The following is a 9,502-nucleotide window of genomic DNA, read 5'->3' as shown; positions in this document are numbered from 1 at the left end:
GACAAACAGAACGAGTAACGAGTAACGAGTAACGATGAATTGCAATTCAGGGACCAAACGGGAAATATGGAAAAAGTTCAGGGACCAAAACGTACTTTTAAAGATAGTTTTTATTTTGGTTGAATGAGTTGCAAGGCAGCGGATATATGCGATGATCGTGCAAGGTATGACGGGTTCGATCATACCAGCACTAATGCACCGGATCCCATCAGAACTCCGAAGTTAAACGTGCTTGGGCGAGAGCAGTACTAGGATGGGTGACCTCCTGGGAAGTCCTCGTGTTGCACCCCTTTTGCGCTTTTTTTGAACTGCGTTTTTTCTATTATTACTATCGCCGAGAGACAAACAGAACGAGTAACGAGTAACGAGTAACGATGAATTGCAATTCAGGGACCAAACGGGAAATATGGAAAAAGTTCAGGGACCAAAACGTACTTTTAAAGATAGCTTTTATTTTGGTTGAATGAGTTGCAAGGCAGCGGATATATGCGATGATCGTGCAAGGTATGACGGGTGCGATCATACCAGCACTAATGCACCGGATCCCATCAGAACTCCGAAGATAAACGTGCTTGGGCGAGAGCAGTACTAGGATGGGTGACCTCCTGGGAAGTCCTCGTGTTGCACCCCTTTTTCGCTGTTTTTGAACTGCGTTTTTTCTATTATTACTATCGCCGAGAGACAAACAGAACGAGTAACGAGTAACGATGAATTGCAATTCAGGGACCAAACGGGAAATATGGAAAAAGTTCAGGGACCAAAACGTACTTTTAAAGATAGTTTTTATTTTGGTTGAATGAGTTGCAAGGCAGCGGATATATGCGATGATCGTGCAAGGTATGACGGGTGCGATCATACCAGCACTAATGCACCGGATCCCATCAGAACTCCGAAGTTAAACGTGCTTGGGCGAGAGCAGTACTAGGATGGGTGACCTCCTGGGAAGTCCTCGTGTTGCACCCCTTTTTCGCTTTTTTTGAACTGCGTTTTTTCTATTATTACTATCGCCGAGAGACAAACAGAACGAGTAACGAGTAACGAGTAACGATGAATTGCAATTCAGGGACCAAACGGGAAATATGGAAAAAGTTCAGGGACCAAAACGTACTTTTAAAGATAGTTTTTATTTTGGTTGAATGAGTTGCAAGGCAGCGGATATATGCGATGATCGTGCAAGGTATGACGGGTTCGATCATACCAGCACTAATGCACCGGATCCCATCAGAACTCCGAAGTGAAACGTGCTTGGGCGAGAGCAGTACTAGGATGGGTGACCTCCTGGGAAGTCCTCGTGTTGCACCCCTTTTTCGCTTTTTTTGAACTGCGTTTTTTCTATTATTACTATCGCCGAGAGACAAACAGAACGAGTAACGAGTAACGATGAATTGCAATTCAGGGACCAAACGGGAAATATGGAAAAAGTTCAGGGACCAAAACGTACTTTTAATGATAGCTTTTATTTTGGTTGAATGAGTTGCAAGGCAGCGGATATATGCGATGATCGTGCAAGGTATGACGGGTGCGATCATACCAGCACTAATGCACCGGATCCCATCAGAACTCCGAAGTTAAACGTGCTTGGGCGAGAGCAGTACTAGGATGGGTGACCTCCTGGGAAGTCCTCGTGTTGCACCCCTTTTTCGCTTTTTTTGAACTGCGTTTTTTCTATTATTACTATCGCCGAGAGACAAACAGAACGAGTAACGAGTAACGATGAATTGCAATTCAGGGACCAAACGGGAAATATGGAAAAAGTTCAGGGACCAAAACGTACTTTTAAAGATAGTTTTTATTTTGGTTGAATGAGTTGCAAGGCAGCGGATATATGCGATGATCGTGCAAGGTATGACGGGTTCGATCATACCAGCACTAATGCACCGGATCCCATCAGAACTCCGAAGTTAAACGTGCTTGGGCGAGAGCAGTACTAGGATGGGTGACCTCCTGGGAAGTCCTCGTGTTGCACCCCTTTTTCGCTTTTTTTGAACTGCGTTTTTTCTATTATTACTATCGCCGAGAGACAAACAGAACGAGTAACGAGTAACGATGAATTGCAATTCAGGGACCAAACGGGAAATATGGAAAAAGTTCAGGGACCAAAACGTACTTTTAATGATAGCTTTTATTTTGGTTGAATGAGTTGCAAGGCAGCGGATATATGCGATGATCGTGCAAGGTATGACGGGTGCGATCATACCAGCACTAATGCACCGGATCCCATCAGAACTCCGAAGATAAACGTGCTTGGGCGAGAGCAGTACTAGGATGGGTGACCTCCTGGGAAGTCCTCGTGTTGCACCCCTTTTTCGCTTTTTTTGAACTGCGTTTTTTCTATTATTACTATCGCCGAGAGACAAACAGAACGAGTAACGAGTAACGATGAATTGCAATTCAGGGACCAAACGGGAAATATGGAAAAAGTTCAGGGACCAAAACGTACTTTTAAAGATAGTTTTTATTTTGGTTGAATGAGTTGCAAGGCAGCGGATATATGCGATGATCGTGCAAGGTATGACGGGTGCGATCATACCAGCACTAATGCACCGGATCCCATCAGAACTCCGAAGTTAAACGTGCTTGGGCGAGAGCAGTACTAGGATGGGTGACCTCCTGGGAAGTCCTCGTGTTGCACCCCTTTTTCGCTTTTTTTGAACTGCGTTTTTTCTATTATTACTATCGCCGAGAGACAAACAGAACGAGTAACGAGTAACGATGAATTGCAATTCAGGGACCAAACGGGAAATATGGAAAAAGTTCAGGGACCAAAACGTACTTTTAAAGATAGCTTTTATTTTGGTTGAATGAGTTGCAAGGCAGCGGATATATGCGATGATCGTGCAAGGTATGACGGGTGCGATCATACCAGCACTAATGCACCGGATCCCATCAGAACTCCGAAGTTAAACGTGCTTGGGCGAGAGCAGTACTAGGATGGGTGACCTCCTGGGAAGTCTCCTCGTGTTGCACCCCTTTTTCGCTTTTTTTGAACTGCGTTTTTTCTATTATTACTATCGCCGAGAGACAAACAGAACGAGTAACGAGTAACGATGAATTGCAATTCAGGGACCAAACGGGAAATATGGAAAAAGTTCAGGGACCAAAACGTACTTTTAAAGATAGTTTTTATTTTGGTTGAATGAGTTGCAAGGCAGCGGATATATGCGATGATCGTGCAAGGTATGACGGGTGCGATCATACCAGCACTAATGCACCGGATCCCATCAGAACTCCGAAGTTAAACGTGCTTGGGCGAGAGCAGTACTAGGATGGGTGACCTCCTGGGAAGTCCTCGTGTTGCACCCCTTTTTCGCTTTTTTTGAACTGCGTTTTTTCTATTATTACTATCGCCGAGAGACAAACAGAACGAGTAACGAGTAACGAGTAACGATGAATTGCAATTCAGGGACCAAACGGGAAATATGGAAAAAGTTCAGGGACCAAAACGTACTTTTAAAGATAGCTTTTATTTTGGTTGAATGAGTTGCAAGGCAGCGGATATATGCGATGATCGTGCAAGGTATGACGGGTGCGATCATACCAGCACTAATGCACCGGATCCAATCAGAACTCCGAAGTTAAACGTGCTTGGGCGAGAGCAGTACTAGGATGGGTGACCTCCTGGGAAGTCCTCGTGTTGCACCCCTTTTTCGCTTTTTTTGAACTGCGTTTTTTCTATTATTACTATCGCCGAGAGACAAACAGAACGAGTAACGAGTAACGAGTAACGAGTAACGATGAATTGCAATTCAGGGACCAAACGGGAAATATGGAAAACGTTCAGGGACCAAAACGTACTTTTAAAGATAGCTTTTATTTTGGTTGAATGAGTTGCAAGGTAGCGGATATATGCGATGATCGTGCAAGGTATGACGGGTGCGATCATACCAGCACTAATGCACCGGATCCCATCAGAACTCCGAAGATAAACGTGCTTGGGCGAGAGCAGTACTAGGATGGGTGACCTCCTGGGAAGTCCTCGTGTTGCACCCCTTTTTCGCTTTTTTTGAACGGCGTTTTTTCTATTATTACTATCGCCGAGAGACAAACAGAACGAGTAACGAGTAACGATGAATTGCAATTCAGGGACCAAACGGGAAATATGGAAAAAGTTCAGGGACCAAAACGTACTTTTAAAGATAGTTTTTATTTTGGTTGAATGAGTTGCAAGGCAGCGGATATATGCGATGATCGTGCAAGGTATGACGGGTGCGATCATACCAGCACTAATGCACCGGATCCCATCAGAACTCCGAAGTTAAACGTGCTTGGGCGAGAGCAGTACTAGGATGGGTGACCTCCTGGGAAGTCCTCGTGTTGCACCCCTTTTTCGCTTTTTTTGAACTGCGTTTTTTCTATTATTACTATCGCCGAGAGACAAACAGAACGAGTAACGAGTAACGATGAATTGCAATTCAGGGACCAAACGGGAAATATGGAAAAAGTTCAGGGACCAAAACGTACTTTTAAAGATAGTTTTTATTTTGGTTGAATGAGTTGCAAGGCAGCGGATATATGCGATGATCGTGCAAGGTATGACGGGTGCGATCATACCAGCACTAATTCACCGGATCCCATCAGAACTCCGAAGTTAAACGTGCTTGGGCGAGAGCAGTACTAGGATGGGTGACCTCCTGGGAAGTCCTCGTGTTGCACCCCTTTTTCGCTTTTTTTGAACTGCGTTTTTTCTATTATTACTATCGCCGAGAGACAAACAGAACGAGTAACGAGTAACGATGAATTGCAATTCAGGGACCAAACGGGAAATATGGAAAAAGTTCAGGGACCAAAACGTACTTTTAAAGATAGTTTTTATTTTGGTTGAATGAGTTGCAAGGCAGCGGATATATGCGATGATCGTGCAAGGTATGACGGGTGCGATCATACCAGCACTAATTCACCGGATCCCATCAGAACTCCGAAGTTAAACGTGCTTGGGCGAGAGCAGTACTAGGATGGGTGACCTCCTGGGAAGTCCTCGTGTTGCACCCCTTTTTCGCTTTTTTTGAACTGCGTTTTTTCTATTATTACTATCGCCGAGAGACAAACAGAACGAGTAACGAGTAACGATGAATTGCAATTCAGGGACCAAACGGGAAATATGGAAAAAGTTCAGGGACCAAAACGTACTTTTAAAGATAGTTTTTATTTTGGTTGAATGAGTTGCAAGGCAGCGGATATATGCGATGATCGTGCAAGGTATGACGGGTGCGATCATACCAGCACTAATGCACCGGATCCCATCAGAACTCCGAAGTTAAACGTGCTTGGGCGAGAGCAGTACTAGGATGGGTGACCTCCTGGGAAGTCCTCGTGTTGCACCCCTTTTTCGCTTTTTTTGAACTGCGTTTTTTCTATTATTACTATCGCCGAGAGACAAACAGAACGAGTAACGAGTAACGAGTAACGATGAATTGCAATTCAGGGACCAAACGGGAAATATGGAAAAAGTTCAGGGACCAAAACGTACTTTTAAAGATAGCTTTTATTTTGGTTGAATGAGTTGCAAGGCAGCGGATATATGCGATGATCGTGCAAGGTATGACGGGTGCGATCATACCAGCACTAATGCACCGGATCCAATCAGAACTCCGAAGTTAAACGTGCTTGGGCGAGAGCAGTACTAGGATGGGTGACCTCCTGGGAAGTCCTCGTGTTGCACCCCTTTTTCGCTTTTTTTGAACTGCGTTTTTTCTATTATTACTATCGCCGAGAGACAAACAGAACGAGTAACGAGTAACGAGTAACGATGAATTGCAATTCAGGGACCAAACGGGAAATATGGAAAACGTTCAGGGACCAAAACGTACTTTTAAAGATAGCTTTTATTTTGGTTGAATGAGTTGCAAGGTAGCGGATATATGCGATGATCGTGCAAGGTATGACGGGTGCGATCATACCAGCACTAATGCACCGGATCCCATCAGAACTCCGAAGATAAACGTGCTTGGGCGAGAGCAGTACTAGGATGGGTGACCTCCTGGGAAGTCCTCGTGTTGCACCCCTTTTTCGCTTTTTTTGAACGGCGTTTTTTCTATTATTACTATCGCCGAGAGACAAACAGAACGAGTAACGAGTAACGATGAATTGCAATTCAGGGACCAAACGGGAAATATGGAAAAAGTTCAGGGACCAAAACGTACTTTTAAAGATAGTTTTTATTTTGGTTGAATGAGTTGCAAGGCAGCGGATATATGCGATGATCGTGCAAGGTATGACGGGTGCGATCATACCAGCACTAATGCACCGGATCCCATCAGAACTCCGAAGTTAAACGTGCTTGGGCGAGAGCAGTACTAGGATGGGTGACCTCCTGGGAAGTCCTCGTGTTGCACCCCTTTTTCGCTTTTTTTGAACTGCGTTTTTTCTATTATTACTATCGCCGAGAGACAAACAGAACGAGTAACGAGTAACGATGAATTGCAATTCAGGGACCAAACGGGAAATATGGAAAAAGTTCAGGGACCAAAACGTACTTTTAAAGATAGTTTTTATTTTGGTTGAATGAGTTGCAAGGCAGCGGATATATGCGATGATCGTGCAAGGTATGACGGGTGCGATCATACCAGCACTAATTCACCGGATCCCATCCGAACTCCGAAGTTAAACGTGCTTGGGCGAGAGCAGTACTAGGATGGGTGACCTCCTGGGAAGTCCTCGTGTTGCACCCCTTTTTCGCTTTTTTTGAACTGCGTTTTTTCTATTATTACTATCGCCGAGAGACAAACAGAACGAGTAACGAGTAACGATGAATTGCAATTCAGGGACCAAACGGGAAATATGGAAAAAGTTCAGGGACCAAAACGTACTTTTAAAGATAGTTTTTATTTTGGTTGAATGAGTTGCAAGGCAGCGGATATATGCGATGATCGTGCAAGGTATGACGGGTGCGATCATACCAGCACTAATTCACCGGATCCCATCAGAACTCCGAAGTTAAACGTGCTTGGGCGAGAGCAGTACTAGGATGGGTGACCTCCTGGGAAGTCCTCGTGTTGCACCCCTTTTTCGCTTTTTTTGAACTGCGTTTTTTCTATTATTACTATCGCCGAGAGACAAACAGAACGAGTAACGAGTAACGATGAATTGCAATTCAGGGACCAAACGGGAAATATGGAAAAAGTTCAGGGACCAAAACGTACTTTTAAAGATAGTTTTTATTTTGGTTGAATGAGTTGCAAGGCAGCGGATATATGCGATGATCGTGCAAGGTATGACGGGTGCGATCATACCAGCACTAATGCACCGGATCCCATCAGAACTCCGAAGTTAAACGTGCTTGGGCGAGAGCAGTACTAGGATGGGTGACCTCCTGGGAAGTCCTCGTGTTGCACCCCTTTTTCGCTTTTTTTGAACTGCGTTTTTTCTATTATTACTATCGCCGAGAGACAAACAGAACGAGTAACGAGTAACGATGAATTGCAATTCAGGGACCAAACGGGAAATATGGAAAAAGTTCAGGGACCAAAACGTACTTTTAATGATAGCTTTTATTTTGGTTGAATGAGTTGCAAGGCAGCGGATATATGCGATGATCGTGCAAGGTATGACGGGTGCGATCATACCAGCACTAATGCACCGGATCCCATCAGAACTCCGAAGTCAAACGTGCTTGGGCGAGAGAAGTACTAGGATGGGTGACCTCCTGGGAAGTCCTCGTGTTGCACCCCTTTTGCGCTTTTTTTGAACTGCGTTTTTTCTATTATTACTATCGCCGAGAGACAAACAGAACGAGTAACGAGTAACGAGTAACGATGAATTGCAATTCAGGGACCAAACGGGAAATATGGAAAAAGTTCAGGGACCAAAACGTACTTTTAAAGATAGCTTTTATTTTGGTTGAATGAGTTGCAAGGCAGCGGATATATGCGATGATCGTGCAAGGTATGACGGGTGCGATCATACCAGCACTAATGCACCGGATCCCATCAGAACTCCGAAGTTAAACGTGCTTGGGCGAGAGCAGTACTAGGATGGGTGACCTCCTGGGAAGTCCTCGTGTTGCACCCCTTTTTCGCTTTTTTTGAACTGCGTTTTTTCTATTATTACTATCGCCGAGAGACAAACAGAACGAGTAACGAGTAACGATGAATTGCAATTCAGGGACCAAACGGGAAATATGGAAAAAGTTCAGGGACCAAAACGTACTTTTAAAGATAGTTTTTATTTTGGTTGAATGAGTTGCAAGGCAGCGGATATATGCGATGATCGTGCAAGGTATGACGGGTGCGATCATACCAGCACTAATGCACCGGATCCCATCAGAACTCCGAAGTTAAACGTGCTTGGGCGAGAGCAGTACTAGGATGGGTGACCTCCTGGGAAGTCCTCGTGTTGCACCCCTTTTTCGCTTTTTTTGAACTGCGTTTTTTCTATTATTACTATCGCCGAGAGACAAACAGAACGAGTAACGATGAATTGCAATTCAGGGACCAAACGGGAAATATGGAAAAAGTTCAGGGACCAAAACGTACTTTTAAAGATAGCTTTTATTTTGGTTGAATGAGTTGCAAGGCAGCGGATATATGCGATGATCGTGCAAGGTATGACGGGTGCGATCATACCAGCACTAATGCACCGGATCCCATCAGAACTCCGAAGTTAAACGTGCTTGGGCGAGAGCAGTACTAGGATGGGTGACCTCCTGGGAAGTCCTCGTGTTGCACCCCTTTTTCGCTTTTTTTGAACTGCGTTTTTTCTATTATTACTATCGCCGAGAGACAAACAGAACGAGTAACGAGTAACGATGAATTGCAATTCAGGGACCAAACGGGAAATATGGAAAAAGTTCAGGGACCAAAACGTACTTTTAATGATAGCTTTTATTTTGGTTGAATGAGTTGCAAGGCAGCGGATATATGCGATGATCGTGCAAGGTATGACGGGTGCGATCATACCAGCACTAATGCACCGGATCCCATCAGAACTCCGAAGTTAAACGTGCTTGGGCGAGAGCAGTACTAGGAGGGGTGACCTCCTGGGAAGTCCTCGTGTTGCACCCCTTTTTCGCTTTTTTTGAACTGCGTTTTTTCTATTATTACTATCGCCGAGAGACAAACAGAACGAGTAACGAGTAACGATGAATTGCAATTCAGGGACCAAACGGGAAATATGGAAAAAGTTCAGGGACCAAAACGTACTTTTAAAGATAGTTTTTATTTTGGTTGAATGAGTTGCAAGGCAGCGGATATATGCGATGATCGTGCAAGGTATGACGGGTGCGATCATACCAGCACTAATGCACCGGATCCCATCAGAACTCCGAAGTTAAACGTGCTTGGGCGAGAGCAGTACTAGGATGGGTGACCTCCTGGGAAGTCCTCGTGTTGCACCCCTTTTTCGCTTTTTTTGAACTGCGTTTTTTCTATTATTACTATCGCCGAGAGACAAACAGAACGAGTAACGAGTAACGATGAATTGCAATTCAGGGACCAAACGGGAAATATGGAAAAAGTTCAGGGACCAAAACGTACTTTTAAAGATAGTTTTTATTTTGGTTGAATGA

General features: G+C 44.4%; 28 non-coding genes across 28 annotated transcripts; all 28 read left to right on the top strand.

Moving 5' to 3' along the window:
* Positions 1–171: 171 nt before the first annotated feature.
* LOC126658477 (5S ribosomal RNA) lies at positions 172–290 on the top strand. Its single transcript, XR_007634062.1, has one exon. It is a non-coding gene; the product is annotated as a 5S ribosomal RNA (ribosomal RNA).
* Positions 291–511: 221 nt separating this feature from the next.
* LOC126658228 (5S ribosomal RNA) lies at positions 512–630 on the top strand. The gene has a single exon (XR_007633823.1). It is a non-coding gene; the product is annotated as a 5S ribosomal RNA (ribosomal RNA).
* A 214-nt stretch (positions 631–844) lies between these two features.
* Positions 845–963, top strand: LOC126659223 (5S ribosomal RNA). Its single transcript, XR_007634774.1, has one exon. It is a non-coding gene; the product is annotated as a 5S ribosomal RNA (ribosomal RNA).
* A 221-nt stretch (positions 964–1,184) lies between these two features.
* LOC126658631 (5S ribosomal RNA) lies at positions 1,185–1,303 on the top strand. Its single transcript, XR_007634211.1, has one exon. It is a non-coding gene; the product is annotated as a 5S ribosomal RNA (ribosomal RNA).
* A 214-nt stretch (positions 1,304–1,517) lies between these two features.
* Positions 1,518–1,636, top strand: LOC126659222 (5S ribosomal RNA). The gene has a single exon (XR_007634773.1). It is a non-coding gene; the product is annotated as a 5S ribosomal RNA (ribosomal RNA).
* A 214-nt stretch (positions 1,637–1,850) lies between these two features.
* Positions 1,851–1,969, top strand: LOC126658476 (5S ribosomal RNA). The gene has a single exon (XR_007634061.1). It is a non-coding gene; the product is annotated as a 5S ribosomal RNA (ribosomal RNA).
* A 214-nt stretch (positions 1,970–2,183) lies between these two features.
* On the top strand, positions 2,184–2,302 carry LOC126658227 (5S ribosomal RNA). Its single transcript, XR_007633822.1, has one exon. It is a non-coding gene; the product is annotated as a 5S ribosomal RNA (ribosomal RNA).
* A 214-nt stretch (positions 2,303–2,516) lies between these two features.
* LOC126659221 (5S ribosomal RNA) lies at positions 2,517–2,635 on the top strand. Its single transcript, XR_007634772.1, has one exon. It is a non-coding gene; the product is annotated as a 5S ribosomal RNA (ribosomal RNA).
* Positions 2,636–2,849: 214 nt separating this feature from the next.
* LOC126658503 (5S ribosomal RNA) lies at positions 2,850–2,970 on the top strand. The gene has a single exon (XR_007634088.1). It is a non-coding gene; the product is annotated as a 5S ribosomal RNA (ribosomal RNA).
* A 214-nt stretch (positions 2,971–3,184) lies between these two features.
* LOC126659219 (5S ribosomal RNA) lies at positions 3,185–3,303 on the top strand. Its single transcript, XR_007634770.1, has one exon. It is a non-coding gene; the product is annotated as a 5S ribosomal RNA (ribosomal RNA).
* Positions 3,304–3,524: 221 nt separating this feature from the next.
* Positions 3,525–3,643, top strand: LOC126658359 (5S ribosomal RNA). Its single transcript, XR_007633948.1, has one exon. It is a non-coding gene; the product is annotated as a 5S ribosomal RNA (ribosomal RNA).
* A 228-nt stretch (positions 3,644–3,871) lies between these two features.
* Positions 3,872–3,990, top strand: LOC126658225 (5S ribosomal RNA). The gene has a single exon (XR_007633820.1). It is a non-coding gene; the product is annotated as a 5S ribosomal RNA (ribosomal RNA).
* Positions 3,991–4,204: 214 nt separating this feature from the next.
* LOC126659218 (5S ribosomal RNA) lies at positions 4,205–4,323 on the top strand. The gene has a single exon (XR_007634769.1). It is a non-coding gene; the product is annotated as a 5S ribosomal RNA (ribosomal RNA).
* A 214-nt stretch (positions 4,324–4,537) lies between these two features.
* Positions 4,538–4,656, top strand: LOC126657989 (5S ribosomal RNA). Its single transcript, XR_007633594.1, has one exon. It is a non-coding gene; the product is annotated as a 5S ribosomal RNA (ribosomal RNA).
* A 214-nt stretch (positions 4,657–4,870) lies between these two features.
* LOC126657988 (5S ribosomal RNA) lies at positions 4,871–4,989 on the top strand. Its single transcript, XR_007633593.1, has one exon. It is a non-coding gene; the product is annotated as a 5S ribosomal RNA (ribosomal RNA).
* Positions 4,990–5,203: 214 nt separating this feature from the next.
* On the top strand, positions 5,204–5,322 carry LOC126659217 (5S ribosomal RNA). Its single transcript, XR_007634768.1, has one exon. It is a non-coding gene; the product is annotated as a 5S ribosomal RNA (ribosomal RNA).
* Positions 5,323–5,543: 221 nt separating this feature from the next.
* LOC126658358 (5S ribosomal RNA) lies at positions 5,544–5,662 on the top strand. Its single transcript, XR_007633947.1, has one exon. It is a non-coding gene; the product is annotated as a 5S ribosomal RNA (ribosomal RNA).
* Positions 5,663–5,883: 221 nt separating this feature from the next.
* LOC126658224 (5S ribosomal RNA) lies at positions 5,884–6,002 on the top strand. Its single transcript, XR_007633819.1, has one exon. It is a non-coding gene; the product is annotated as a 5S ribosomal RNA (ribosomal RNA).
* Positions 6,003–6,216: 214 nt separating this feature from the next.
* Positions 6,217–6,335, top strand: LOC126659216 (5S ribosomal RNA). Its single transcript, XR_007634767.1, has one exon. It is a non-coding gene; the product is annotated as a 5S ribosomal RNA (ribosomal RNA).
* Positions 6,336–6,549: 214 nt separating this feature from the next.
* Positions 6,550–6,668, top strand: LOC126659384 (5S ribosomal RNA). Its single transcript, XR_007634928.1, has one exon. It is a non-coding gene; the product is annotated as a 5S ribosomal RNA (ribosomal RNA).
* A 214-nt stretch (positions 6,669–6,882) lies between these two features.
* On the top strand, positions 6,883–7,001 carry LOC126657986 (5S ribosomal RNA). The gene has a single exon (XR_007633591.1). It is a non-coding gene; the product is annotated as a 5S ribosomal RNA (ribosomal RNA).
* Positions 7,002–7,215: 214 nt separating this feature from the next.
* Positions 7,216–7,334, top strand: LOC126659215 (5S ribosomal RNA). The gene has a single exon (XR_007634766.1). It is a non-coding gene; the product is annotated as a 5S ribosomal RNA (ribosomal RNA).
* Positions 7,335–7,548: 214 nt separating this feature from the next.
* Positions 7,549–7,667, top strand: LOC126659371 (5S ribosomal RNA). Its single transcript, XR_007634915.1, has one exon. It is a non-coding gene; the product is annotated as a 5S ribosomal RNA (ribosomal RNA).
* Positions 7,668–7,888: 221 nt separating this feature from the next.
* On the top strand, positions 7,889–8,007 carry LOC126659214 (5S ribosomal RNA). Its single transcript, XR_007634765.1, has one exon. It is a non-coding gene; the product is annotated as a 5S ribosomal RNA (ribosomal RNA).
* Positions 8,008–8,221: 214 nt separating this feature from the next.
* Positions 8,222–8,340, top strand: LOC126659213 (5S ribosomal RNA). The gene has a single exon (XR_007634764.1). It is a non-coding gene; the product is annotated as a 5S ribosomal RNA (ribosomal RNA).
* A 207-nt stretch (positions 8,341–8,547) lies between these two features.
* Positions 8,548–8,666, top strand: LOC126659212 (5S ribosomal RNA). Its single transcript, XR_007634763.1, has one exon. It is a non-coding gene; the product is annotated as a 5S ribosomal RNA (ribosomal RNA).
* Positions 8,667–8,880: 214 nt separating this feature from the next.
* LOC126658276 (5S ribosomal RNA) lies at positions 8,881–8,999 on the top strand. The gene has a single exon (XR_007633867.1). It is a non-coding gene; the product is annotated as a 5S ribosomal RNA (ribosomal RNA).
* A 214-nt stretch (positions 9,000–9,213) lies between these two features.
* Positions 9,214–9,332, top strand: LOC126659210 (5S ribosomal RNA). The gene has a single exon (XR_007634762.1). It is a non-coding gene; the product is annotated as a 5S ribosomal RNA (ribosomal RNA).
* Positions 9,333–9,502: the final 170 nt, after the last annotated feature.

This window comes from Mercurialis annua, linkage group LG7 (genome assembly GCF_937616625.2).
Source record: "Mercurialis annua linkage group LG7, ddMerAnnu1.2, whole genome shotgun sequence".
In the NCBI taxonomy this organism is placed as follows: domain Eukaryota; kingdom Viridiplantae; phylum Streptophyta; class Magnoliopsida; order Malpighiales; family Euphorbiaceae; genus Mercurialis; species Mercurialis annua.
The sequence above is the reverse complement of the archived record's forward strand: the minus strand, read 5'-3'. Positions and strand labels throughout refer to the sequence as shown.